Source organism: Anopheles arabiensis, chromosome 2 (genome assembly GCF_016920715.1).
Source record: "Anopheles arabiensis isolate DONGOLA chromosome 2, AaraD3, whole genome shotgun sequence".
NCBI classification, from domain to species: Eukaryota; Metazoa; Arthropoda; class Insecta; order Diptera; family Culicidae; genus Anopheles; species Anopheles arabiensis.
Window position 1 is genome coordinate 16439239 of NC_053517.1, and position 14232 is coordinate 16453470.

Below are 14232 nucleotides of genomic sequence, written 5' to 3' on the forward strand. Positions count from 1 at the left end.
ATTGCCTCCCAATCATCCTCCGCCAGGCCCGACGCAAACGACCAATAGCGCTGTGAAACGCGCTGTAGTCAGCATTTAGTTTCGAGTTCGTGCCCTCCCGCCATCGTCTGAGCTTGCACACACACACACACACACTTATGACAATGTAAAGAAGCCCAAAGATCCAGGGACCGAAAGAAGCAAAACTGAACGGGGCCAAAAACGCAAAGAGGAAAGGCAAACAGCAGCGGGAGAAGAAATCTTCAAAAAGATGCTATAAATTTTTTACCGATCGATACTATTCCCCCTCCCCCCCCCGCATCCCCCCGTCATCGTCATGGTTGTCTTGGTTTTGAAAAACACAGCAGCCATCAGTCTCTTTCGCTCTCTCTCGCTGCTGCTATCGTCCCCAAACACTATCTCTTTCGTGCGCCGAGCCAACCAGCGTCGTCGTCGTCGTGTGTATTGGGGTTATAAATTTTAATTATTTACAATGCATTCGGTTGGCAGGCGCAGCAGCAGCAGCAGTAGCCTATGCTCGGGTGTGGGCTATGGCGTAAAAAATCTGCACACTGGCAAAGGGATGGGGGGAAGGTAGATTGGAAAACTCGCTTCACCATTCGTTCGGAAAAGATAAAGACGGAGAGGGCTAAGCAAGCAACCTACCCCCAGCCTATCCGGGGGTTGCACCGGGAATGTGTATGTGTGTAAGAGTGGGAAAGAGAGACAGAGAGAGTTAGATCCGGCATCTCTTCTTCTCTAGCCATCATCCATGTAATATTATACCAAATATGAATACATTAAGTTTTGCAGCCAAAACCAAACTTAAGACGGAGAGCTAAAACCAGCACAGAAAAAAAGAACCGAGCTACAAAGAAATCGAACATTTTCCGAAACTACCATCCTCCCCCGCCCGACTAAACCACTGTGCGCTTCCTCCGTCCCTGCCCACTAATGCTGCCCCCCCCCCCCCCCCCCCATCTCTTGTAATGCGGCACATCAATGACGACCATGAGCAAAATGAGGAGAGCTGCTCGGTTGTGCTGCACGGATGGAACGGTGTAATAGGGGAAAATATAAAAAAAAGGATTCTTAAACAGGACACCGAACGATTTGTGCTGTGTGTGTATGTATGTATGTGTGTACAATTGGTGAAGCTAGCAGCAGCGGAAAGCGGCTACCCCGAGGAGCGAGGTGATGGAGGCGCGCGATTTATTTCTTCGTACTTTCTTGGCTTCATTGCCTCCTTTCGCGAGCGAGTTGGCGCTGTTTCACCCCCCCCCTTGGCTCTTTTTTTTGTTGTTGCTTGGTTTTTCTCGAGCTTTTCGCAGGATGCTGGCACATTTTACAGTTTCGTCTGTTTCCCACTTGCCTTCAGTACATACACAGAGACACACAAGCACACACTAACACAGTGTGTGTACACTCTAGCTTCCTTCGCATCCTTCGTCAATTACTGCCGGAGCTAAGTAACCGACTTTGCAATTTTCACTCTTCCCATTGCCCCCTCCCCTCAGACGCTGTCTGTAAAAGGGGGCTGGCTGTGCGGAGTGGCGGTGCCAATCCTCTACCTCCAAACGCACACACACACCACTCTAAGCTTCGCGGGTTTGTGTCGGAAAATGGAAAAGATTAAAAATTTACCCCCATAAAATTTGTGAGCACGCACATGAGCGCTTCTCGGCAGAGGGGGCGCGGCGGAGGAGCCCAGGATAATATTAGGAAGAGCGGCGAGCTGTGGCGCAATAACACATACATACAGTGCAGTTTTAGCTAACAACACACCATGGCAGCGCGCGCTGAGCTGGCAAGGAAAAAGAAAAGGGATGAGTTTACCAGGCGAATAAAAACAGAAGAGTAGTAGAGCACGAATGTGACTTCCTTTCAAAAAACCAGCGACAGTGGCAGTGGGTGCAACAACAGGGAGTGATGAGAAGGGGAATAGGCTAGAGCTCTTAGTACATATACACAAGTACGCGCGCACACACACACACACACTTATAACTATGCCTTTGCTACACACAACTATAAAAGCCGAGGTAAAATGTTGATATTAGATGCTGGGTGGGATGGGGGGGGGGGGCAAGAGAGCACAAATCGCAGCAAGACGCGACACCGAACTCTGCGCCATTGTGTAATGGTATTGAAAAGGTACTTGATGTGTGCGTTTTTTTTTTGTATATTTTTTTATTTGGTTATTACCATCCCTTATCCACCTTCCACTCCTTGGAAACGCTTTTCAGCGTCTTTATCGATCCCGCTCTAATCAGCTTTTATTTTTACTTTTGCTTATCGCGCGATGACGCTTTGGCTTTGTTTCCAAATTTCGTTTCCAACCAGAAGCGTAAGGTTGAACATATACAGAGTAGAATTGTGCCGTACATTGTTGATGGTAGTAGTTCGTAACTAAACTAACTCAATTCGAAAATACAACAGCGTTACCAATTGCTAATGTAGTGTAAGTCAGTCTGTCATTAATACAAAATTTATTTAAATTAATTTTTTATTTCATTAACATTTTCACCCTATTTCAATACAGTATTTTGAAAACTTGTATTGTACAATTCTCACAAGAGCCAAACATGAGAACATTCGATCGTTAGGGATTCATACACCTTATAGACTCCCTTAACTCGTTTGATTCAATTCACTTTGTTATAAGAGTGCCAATATTATTTGTAAAAGAATGAGTGGGCTTCATATTGCAAGCAAAGATATGGACATCACACTCAGCACAAAGAGATTTCTATAACTCTTTTGGCTCTTTTGCTGTACACATTTATTGTAACTCACTCCGACTAGTGAATTACAGAATGAATTTAATCGCAAACTAGTAGAGGTCGCTAGTTAGCACATGGAGATTGAGGTAGGTTGGACCAGGAATAGAGTGAGCCAGTGCGCGTTATTTGGCGAGTCGCGGAAGGATTTGTACAGTAGTGCATTTATATTGTTTTAATTTTGGTAATATTTTATTTAATTGGAGGTTTAAACAGATGGGAATTTGTTCTTAGAATTCGTAAATAACGCCTACATATTAAAAATTACCATTCAATTAGCAAGACCGCACTGCAGTGAAACCATGCTAAGCACAGAAAATATATACACTTACGTTATCTTTCCATCTAGACAAAGTTTTTCTTTTTTTTTTTAAACTCACAACCATCCCAACAGCAACTATGATTGAGAATGTCAATTTCCCTCATAAGCTAGTTGGCAAACACAGAGAGCAATTCGAAGCAATTCGAAGACGGCTACCCCACCACCAGCGAGAGACGGGAGGATTGACAAAATGAAAAAGGAGAAGAAAAAACTATAAAACTTCACTTTCGAAAAAAAAAACTAAGACGATGTAACAATAGACTAATACGAATGTATTTATGTCGTCTTGGTGAGCGAGAGAGCATAGTCTAGCTGAAAATGATCAAAAAGACTCTCATCAAAACGGTCGCTCATTTTCCATCCCGTCCTCACACTGTGCATCATTATACACCATACCACCCGTTTTTTTCATTTGGTCCAATAGTTTTGAAATTATGTTATCTTTTCTAATGTTAACACAAAGCTTAACAGACTTATTCCACCATATTAAGACGCACCGATAACAACCAGTGCTGACCAGGAATAATTAAAATACGATTTTTCTAAACAAAGCACAAATTTACCGAAAACATTAGTCAAAAGCAACACTAATATACACACCCAAGGGTGGAGAGTTAAATGTCATACACAATTTAGCGTTTGCTGCATAAAACTCGTAAGCATACCACACACCATGTCGAGAAGCTTTAGCTACCTCCTCCTCCCCGTCTCCTCTCTGCACGATATTTTATTTTTTATCACTTTTTCCCTATCGTTCTCCTGCGTCTCCGCGGATTTCGCCCAGTGCTCCTTTTCCCTCGGTCCCGAAATGGGTAAAATTTGCGCAAGGATAATACCGAGATCCGCTCCTGCCGTCTTTTCGCCCCTCCCCCCCCCCCCCCCCCCACGCAGCGGGAAACATAAAACGTAAAAATAGTAATAAAATGAGGGCCTACTGCAGTATCTGCGAAATAAAGTGTAGCAGCAGCGGGCGAAGCGCACGGAACGGTTTCGCTGCGTCGTGAATGTTAAGTGTAATTGTAAAACGATGGATTTTACAACCATCGTCCCATCCTCTCTCTTCTTCTCTGCCCGTTCCGCCCGCACCCCCGAACACTTCCTTTTTATTTAAGATGCTTCAACTTCGTCTACCACCTCCCTAGCCTTGCCTTTGGTCACTTTTTTTTGCGATATAATTCCTTACCATTTTCTTATCCTCCGCACTACTGTCGCATCTCTCCTACACCTCCTGACTATGCCTCACGTCTTCCTCCCCCCGGCCCAAACTACTCAACCACTGTTCCCGCTCTAAAATAGCGCAACCACACACAAACACACACCACTGACTCTTCTATTACGCTTCCCGCAACCTCTTTTCCTTTACCTGCAACCAACACTTTTATAACTTCCCCCTATCCCCGACAATACACCACCGTCCACAGCATCCTCTCCCCACCAGCTCGAGATCCTATTACTTCGTTCGTGTAAACCCCCCCCCCCCCCCTTCGTGCACACTATCATCATAAAGCATTTGTGCAACAGAAAGAGAGAGAGAGACAGTGAGAGAGATAGAGCCCATTTTGCGCAATATAATACAAAGTAATTTTGTAAAAAACATAGAGCCATAAAGGAGACCCCAAAAAAATCGCACCATTCGCGGCATTATATTCTCCCACAGACTCCCAAACCCCAACCCCCCTCCTCCGGCCACCCCTAAAAGCCATACGATTCACTACATTGCCGGGGCGCCCCCGCCGTGTGATAGAAAAAGGACGAAATAAAAACTTCAATCTAAACCTCCAACTTCATCGGAGGCAAATCCCTACCACCCACTCTATCCACCCACTTTTACAGCATTCTTTACAACCACATTGTACCATTTTTCAACAACAAGCAGAAAAAAAGACTACAGGCAACCCCTCTCTACAGGACGACGACACATACATAGACAAGCGAGGGTATATAGAAAAACTCACGCAAACTAATCGCGTATGCCACCAACACGCGGCGCGCGCGGGCTGCCCCCACCCCGGTTGCAAAACGAAGACATTCATCGTCGTGGTGGCGCGGCTCGTACCAATACAGAGCGGGAGGGGGTAAGGGGGGAGTGAGGGGGGGGGAGTAGGCGCATAAGGATAGAGGCGAGCGAGCACAAGAAGTAAAGGAGCAACTAAACCCACTCCTGCCCACTGCTGCTGCTGCTGCTGCCGCTCAAAAATTGGGCACAGAGCAGCAACTTCCAATGCGGGAGAGTAGGGGAAACTGCAGGAGGGAAGGGAGGGATGCCTAGAGCATTAGGAAATAGGGAGCTAAAAATTTTACAACATCAGTAATGGCAACGAACGGAGGAGAGACGAACAAAACCAGAAGCGAACAAAAAAATCCCGCCAAGCACTACACACACTGCGACAAGTGAAACAAAAATACACCCTCCACCGCACCCACACACACACACACACACACCCACGCACTGTGCGCGCAAAAAAGGGCGGGATGCAAAAGAAAAAAAAAGAAAAACAAGGAATAAAATAAAAACGATACCGACCGAGCCGCGGCACTAACTAGCGCAAAAATCTCATTCCGCGAGGCGATTTTCCAAACGACCCTCTTCTCTCTCTCTCTCTCTCTCTCTCTCTCTCTCTCTCTCATACACACACACACACACACACACACACACATACGTACTAAAAAATCCACCAACAGCAGCCTCCTCCTCCGCCGATCGTTTCCAAGGATTCTAAGGAAGAAAATTCCACCCGCACCGCGCCTCTGCCACCTCTCTCCCGCCGCACGGCGAAGGACGCGAGCATCAATCAACTGTGTTGTTACTACTTCTCTGCCGCGTCGGAAGAATACACCACGCGGGGAGGAGGGGGGAGCTGATAGGAAATGATAGGGGTGGTGGTGGTGTGGTAGTCCTTTTCTCTCTATTCGCCGTTAGCTGTGCCCTTTTCTTCCATGCTTCCCTCTAAAACAGGCATGCACCCCGCGATCAAGCAAAGCGACCAAAGTACGCACACAACCACCACCACCGGCGCGCGACCAAGCCGTGGGGGGGAAGAGGGAAAGCAATAGCAAAACAAACCGTAAACAGAGAGCAACCGTCGGTCGGAAGCTGCTGTCGGAGCGAACGAGCCAGCGAATGCACGCGAGAGAGCAAAGAGAGAAAAACGTGGAACACAGATGGAAAACAGAGAAAGAGGGAGAAAAACTAAGCGTGAACTATTTAGGAAAAGTGCTAACCCACCTATAATAGAGCTAGGAGTGCGGAAGAAAGAGGGAAGAAGATAACTACGGCGGTGAAGGATGGTACGGGGAGGCACGAGAGGCAGCGATTATAAGGATAGTGACAGGTGGGTCGGACGTGATGGGCGTTTGTGTAGGGAGGAGGTAACAGGAGGAGAAAAAATGGATCTATTTTATGTTTATTATGTATTTCAAATCATCTCACCGCACGTACACTACCCAACGGCAGCAGAAAAGGATGGAAAGAATGGATTTTTTATCTATTTTTCTGTTGTTCGCATTTTGTGCAATTCAAGGGGAGGAAGGAAGAATTCAAAGTATGATAGCACTCTAACTATAATTTCAAACATCAACTACTGCAACTGTCAAAAATTAAGCATTATTTTTGAGTTTATTTATTATTACTGTTCTTAAGGTTTTACCATGAACTAACATCAAATTAAACGTCAATAAATAATCGCAAAAAAAAAAAAGAAAATTGGCTCCTACTTCACTTTTGTTTTTCTTGGTAAAAAATCAAAATAAATACTTTTTCCAAAAAAAAAAATTACATATACATTAGCGAAAAACATAAATCGCTTCTAGCACAGATATCCTTCCTTCGGCTAAGAGAGAGAGCGAAGCAATAAATCGTAATGTAAAACCGAAGAAATGCCGAAGAAAACGCCGAACCATGGCCGACGAGCAGACGGGTTCGCGCGCGCGAAACTTGCCAGCGGAAAACTATTCGCGAGCGTTACTGGAATAGGAAAGGGAAAATGAAGCGAGAGCAAGCGAGATAGGGCGGAAAACTGTCTCAGTTAATCGGGCAAGTCCTTTTGCTCTCCCTGTATGTGTGTGTGTTTGAGTGTGTCTCTTTCTCGCTCTCTCTCTTATTTCCACGTGACGAAAAGCTGTACTAAAAAAAACCTAAAAAACACTTGACTGCTCTCGCTTTTCCCCCGCAGCCTGCACCAACCAAGGCGCTTAGGAGGCTGACCGTGAATTTGTCGGATGTTGCTCTCTCGATACAAAAAAAAGGGAGAACCCTCGTAGAGCAAAAGGACGGATCCGATTCGCAATCCATCCTTACACAGAATTCATCCCTCCGTTGTGGCGGGTGACGCGGCACAACACAGCGGAGAATATATGGCTGCTGCTTCTGCTGCCACTGCCATTCTCTTATATCGTTTCTTTTATTGTTCACGGAAATCTCCTCCACTTTGGCAGCGAAGCACAACAGGCGAAGGCGCAGCAGCAGCAAGAGGCTATAATTTTGGCCGCACATTTTAACTAGAAAGGAAATACAGCAAAGAAGGAAGAAAGGAGGGTGGGGGGAGCTATTTCTTAAAATATATAAACCGATTTTTGGCATTAGAGCGCGAAGCACCACTACGGCGGCATCATAAACTATCCCTTATTATACAAAAGCGATGGGCTTTTCTACAGCCCGCTTAAGGCAGCGAAAACGAAAGAGAGAGAGCCATTTGGAAAAAAGCAGCAAATTATACACTGAGCGAAACGAGGCAGGAAAATTGCATTAAGATGAGGGAGAAAAAAGGCAACATACGGAACACTGACAGTGCTACAGCCTTTTCGAAAAGGCGAGGCTTTGTAATGTGAATCATGCAGCCCGGATGAAGATGAATTGGTGCTCTAAGCGTAGGAGCGTATTACACACAAACACAGAGGCACTATTCAGCCAAATACATTGTGTGGTAGAAAATATGAAACAAGACAGCCACTACAAACACGTTTGCGCAAATGGCGCAATGCATGAAAGTAACAGCTTACCTTAGTCTCCATATTCCATATTCCAATTAGACAGTTAGTTTCAAATGTTATTTTACAGCAAAAAGCACACTATGAGAACGTGAATCAAAGTGTGTACGTCTAACTGGAACCACATTGGATTCGTTTTCAATGTTGTGAGTATATCAGGAATCCGCTTGGCATTGAGAGTACCTTGGAAACTGGTTCAAACATTTATTTGTAAATTCCTGCAGATTTAGACTTTCAATTGTTCTAACGTCCCTTAACGACTAACTAATATGTATCAGTTTGGCATGGTGCATGGTGCGGTGATGCAAATCCAAGAAAGGAAAATGAGACGCAGTAGCTATACTAATTCAAGGGATCGTGGAATTTCCATGAAGATTCAGCTACAAATGCTAATATTCCCCTCGAAGTCGAACAACTCCCACGGAAGGAATTCATTCGAAATACCTTACAGGTGCTGTGGAAAGGTGCAAAGGGTGAAGAGTGTTTTATCTTGAACCGCAACTCCCCTCCCCTGTATTCCGCATTGTAAGCGCAAACAACAATCCTTCCGCCGCAGGGTGCGTAAATTGGTCATGGTGTGATGGAGAAGCAATTTCCCGGATATGCTTGTAAATTTCGGTCGAAGCAACACGTCGTCGCCGGTCGACCTTCACACCCTTAGAAAGCCCACCCACCACCACCAACCCACGCGGCCCGACGGCACAGCCCAAAAATTCCAAGCAAAAGGACACATCCGTCTGTCTGCCGCTGGTCTGGGGTTAAACCACAGAGAGACACAAGAGAACCTTCCCAAACCCTCCACCCATACACACGCACACACACACACACACACACACATACTCACAGCACCAGACAGACAGACACACATACCCGCAACAGGGCAGGCAGAAGAAGAAGCCCTTGCGGAGAAAATGGACACGATACGCATCGACCCTCACACCACACCACGACCACTTCTCTTCCCTTTCACACAAAAACGCTCGCACCGACATCAACAAACCAACGACCTTGCGTCTTGGCTCTCCCTCCCTCCCACCCTCTCCCCCATTACACTCGTCTCCCACTCTCTCTCTCTGCGCTTTTAGGCTGCCCACTGCTACTCACGACGACGGCGACGACCACGTGATTTTCACCCACCCCCCCAAGCAGCTGGCGACGGCAAGCGCAACGGCAAGCTGTGAAAGGCAGACCGCAATTTCCGGAAATCCTTACGGCACACCGACCTAACACGACACGACCACAGTGGGGTGGGGTGGTGGGCGAGTAAAAGAATATCATCGACATGGGTGGTGTTGGTGGTAGGACAGGAAAGGCAGCGGAGAATTGGTCCTTTTTGTTGGTCGGTGAGAAAATATCGCCCCCCCCCCCCCCCCCCCCCCTGGTCGTCGGTGGTGTTGGATGTGGAAATTAAGGAAGCTGCTCTAGGAACTGCTGATGTACGTTTGGACTTGGGTAGCATGGTAAAGCCTTAATTCAGCAACCGTCCGGAAAGCATGCTCTATTTTGCGTGGGAATTTCCTGTCGACTAGAGCGTATGGAGAGCAGTAGCCTTTGGAGAGTAATTAAGAAAACACAATAACTTACAAAAAATGAGTATACACTCTGTATTACACATGACATGGTAACAAAAATGTTCGTAAACTGTATCGAATAACTTAAGTTTAAGATTTCACGCTCAATATTTCCATTTCGTTCCACGTTACGGAGCTTGGTGAACTTAACAAGAAGCCTTCCAACTTCTCCCAACTCCTCCAGAACCGTGCAAAACAAAGTCAAACGTTACAAAGACAAAATCAACAAAATGGTATAACAAAACAAAAAACCAATGTACCGTTTTATCCCTTTCTGCCAATTAGCCAAGAGGCGGGCATCAACAAGAATCTTAAACCTTCTCATCATCATCATCATTAAGGAGCAGAGTGCAAAAAAAAGGTTGCTACAAATCCTGCAAATCACTCAACAACAGCGTGGTGCAAAATGCAATGCGGAATTCACTGAAACACAATCGAACCGGACGAACCACACACAAGGATCCCTGCCCTGTTCTCCCCAATCCAGCATGTGCATTTATAAGCACACACACAACCGTGTGTTCCAGGGAGAAATGTAAGCATCCTACCTATCACCCTCCACAAACGCAAACACAACCCCTAAAGCAAAGCGTAGGGAGAGGGAGACATAACGGTAATGTGGCGGCAAATAAGTAGGTCAAGAAATCGTCGTCGCCGTCCACCAGACACACAGCAGCAAACCAGAGGATTGCGCTGGAGTGGGCAGGAAGAGAGAGAGAGAGAGCGAAAAAAAAATCATACAAGCGACGAACCGGAAAGGAAGCAGCAACGTGTGAACGGGAGGGAAGCTGCAAAGCGACGGTAGAATGCCACAGAGGACGACGACTGACGAAACCTTCCCCAAATAAATTCCGCAGCACGGGCCGCCGCCGCCACGTAGCAACAGCATCCGAGAGAAGAAGAAGAAAGACAACAGAGAAGTGCAGAAAGAAAAGCGTGGCAAAGAAAGCAGCAAATCTTCCTACATCTCCGATCATTTGCTGCTCAAGCAAAAGGTGACGCGTTTAGAGGAGGAAAGGGCTCGACCCGGGTGTGCGAGGATGATGATGAGGATGAGAACGAGCGCACCACGCCCGCCACCTTCCTCCGCATCTTATCGTCAACATCAACACGGACGGACAGGAGGGAGAGTTGATTGGGACGACCCGGTCGGTCGGTCGGTCGGTTGGTCGGTCGTCGTCCCTTTAGCCATCTTGTCCCTTTCGCAAAAGGATGTTGTGTGAGTGCGCCCCCATCGGGAAAGGAGAGCATCAGGTTTCTCGAGAAGATGCACGTTTTTCTTCTTCTTAGTGTCTACCTTCTTTAATACTACCACCATCACACCACAACACACGCCCAAACTCCTCGTTGAGGTCCTCCGTATTCTGTGTGGTGTTTGCTTCCTAAAGCAAAACACAACCTTCGCCGAAAACCTCCATTCTTGGCAAAAGGGTGTGTGCGCGAGTGTTTTTGCGCGCTGCTGCTGATGTTGCCGACACGCTCCTCCTCTTCCCTTCTTAACGGCGTGTGAATTTCGGAAAGCTGGGACAAACACATGACCAGTCCAACATGATGATGATGATGATACCCAGTCTGTCGTGGCGTGGTGGTATGCCCCCATCGCCAAATGAAACTTTCTTTCCAGTTTTGTGGAGTTTGGTTCCCAGTTCCAACCCTCTATCTCTCTCTCTACTATGTCTTTCACAGGCAATGCAATTTCGAATGTCAAGTAACTCCATCATGCTCTGCTTGCTGGTAGGCGAGTTAAAGCACACTGCAGCGGGAAGGTTTTGTGACCTTTGCTGGTTTTTTTCACCAGCGGCAGCAAATGGTTGAATGATTCGAAAATAAGACGCTCTCTGCTTCGAGATTTTTCTTGCTGGATATCTTAAGCAAAACAAGAAAATATACCAATACAACTTTTTATGGTCCATACCGATGTTGAGCGATAGAGAAAATCAATGGATTAGAGTATTTCTTAATACATCTTTTGGTGTTAATCTAATAAATCAATTGATCATGTTAATCTTGGCATATGCAACTAGGAACGGATGGCATACAATAAGCAAATAGTGCCATCTATAGATCTAAAGCCAGTGTTGCAAAATGTCATGAGAATCATGTGATAATCACCACCGATACCAAGTAGAGTAGACGCTCCGTTTTTACCAGACAGACCATCAAATCTGACAGAGCGAGAAAGCATGCTCATTTCGCTGCTTGGGACCACTCACACGCACCGCATATCTCTGATGACTATCGTGAGGATCACCGACCGAAAATGTCACGACCAAGTGACTGACCAAGAGTTGGTTGCACAAAATGTCACCCATCATGTGATGGTCGCAACAACTGTTTGAGTCTCACCTCTAGATCATCACAGTAGAGCTAGTGACATAAGTATGTTTCAGTCGTGACTAGGTCAGTGCGATTTTGCAGAACTAAACACAGTAAAAAAAAGTCATGACAAAATGACTGACCATGCGTTAGTTGCTAAAATATCACCAAGCATGTATTGGACGCACCAACTGTTTGAGCATCACCTCTGATCATCACAATTGAGGTACGTGGGACGCTGGCATGAATTTTGTTACAGTCAGAATTGTTTATGATTTTGACTGTGACATTTTGCATTTTCGTTACCTTTTGAAGCGCTTCACGAGTACTTGTTCGTGAGATGCTGTAGCAATACAGAGTGAGGAGACGCTAATAGAATAATTTTAATTAAACGGCTGGAGTCTTTGTTCCAATTGCTACGATATATCATCAATCACTTTAATAGCATTTATAATCTTCTTCTTCTTCTTTGGCTCAACAACCGTTGTCGGTCAAGGCCTGCCTGTACCACTTGTGGGCTTGGCTTTCAGTGACTAATTGATTTCCCTCCATAGCAGGATAGTCAGTCCTACGTATGGCAGCACGGTCCATTTGGGGATCGAACCCATGACGGGCATGTTGTTAAGTCGGTAGAGTTGACGTCTGTACAACGAGACCGGTATCATCTTCTGGTATCAGCATTTATAATATCATCTTTATAATGTCTGATAATAAACTCGAACATCATCATCATCATCATCATCTATTGAACCCAACTCCTAGGATGACTTCTTAAAGCATTTTGTCAAAATATAGAGATAAAATGATAATGTACTAGTCGTGAGTTGTTGATAATGTATCGTTCCTTTAAGTTATACATATTAGACTTAAGAAACCAATTCAAAGTGTAATGCTAGAGGGACATTGAATGATGTATTGGATCGACTATTAGAACAAAGAACGACGTCAAACAGTTAGATTAAACAAAAGAAAGCACAGCAGCTTCCAACACAATTCGTCCAATTTAAATAAAAGAAAAACCCAATTTGTGCTCATTAGGCACATACTGAGCGAAAGCAGCACGCACAGCGAAGACGGCCATATTTCTTTAAGATTCAATAAAACAAAATACGCACACCGACACAGTAAAACTCATCCAATTGATGTGCTTGTACATAAAATTTCCATTGCTTCGCGTGAGACGGGTTGAGTAAGTAGGGCTGCAATATACATATGCACACACTCACACACATTCAGCTACATTCTAACCAGGCACAGCATCTTGGTGTGTATGTACTTAAAAAAATACACACACATACATAATGAAATATGATGCGCTTTCATTTCGATTTTTACTTTCGCTCCGCACTACCCCCGATAATACTTCCTCCTCCTGGTCTTATTTTTTCCATATAGCAATAAAATCAGGCACCAGCGCGCCTACGTTTTACCATTAGCTTTTCGTTTCTTACTCCGCTGCTCTCACCAGCATTCGCGCTAGCGTCTTACAAAATCTTCCACTTTTATAGCTCTCCTCGTAGCTCTGCTTCGTCTTAGAGCATATTCCACCTTACCCGCCCCGAACGACCCCTTTTTCCTTTCCGCAACACCTTCCCATCCGCTGAGTCGCGCACACACGCACAAAAACAGAGGCACATAGTTACAACCATGGTATTTGATTTTATTTTTTAACGACCCCCTCCCCCATCCTGCGTCCCTCTATTTCGCAGAAGCAGTTCTTCATTTTATGTAGGGAAACTTTTACGACCCTATCCCACCCTTCCGCTGCTCTTCATCTGAAAACTGCAGCGCAACAAAAAAAAAACAGGGCGCTCTCGTTCGCGAGTGGGAAGTTAGCATACCCCGACAAAAAAGCTCCCCCCCCATCCATTCGCAGCATCTCCTCGGCTTCTTCGCAGGCAGCGCAAACGCGAAATAATAACAATAATAATGATAATAAAAAAGCAACTTCAACTTCGCGCACGCACACAACTGTACGTATGCAAACACAGCGCCCCAAATGATGGGGAGGAGAAGGATGAAAGGGGCAAAAGAAGTTACACGAAGCAGCTGAAGGAAGCAAGACATAAAAAGTTACCCATTTTCCGACTACCAGCACCACCACCACTACTAATACTGGCTCTGCCTACCAGCCCCACCTCCTTCCCTCTCCACCCAACCCTTCCACTCCTTATCACGTCTATTGCCTACTGGAGGGGGGCGATGGAAGGATTTTTCCTGAACTTTTGCTCCACCTCACCACCCCCCACCCACCCCCCCCCCTACTGCTTTCATCTTGTTT

The 14232-nt window shown here is 45.7% G+C and overlaps 1 protein-coding gene across 7 annotated transcripts in view; it reads right to left on the reverse strand.

The window, feature by feature from the left end:
* LOC120896224 (broad-complex core protein) overlaps window positions 1–14232 on the reverse strand; it is a 126455-nt gene that overhangs the window by 61426 nt on the left and 50797 nt on the right. The gene's annotated exons all lie outside the window — the stretch shown is intronic.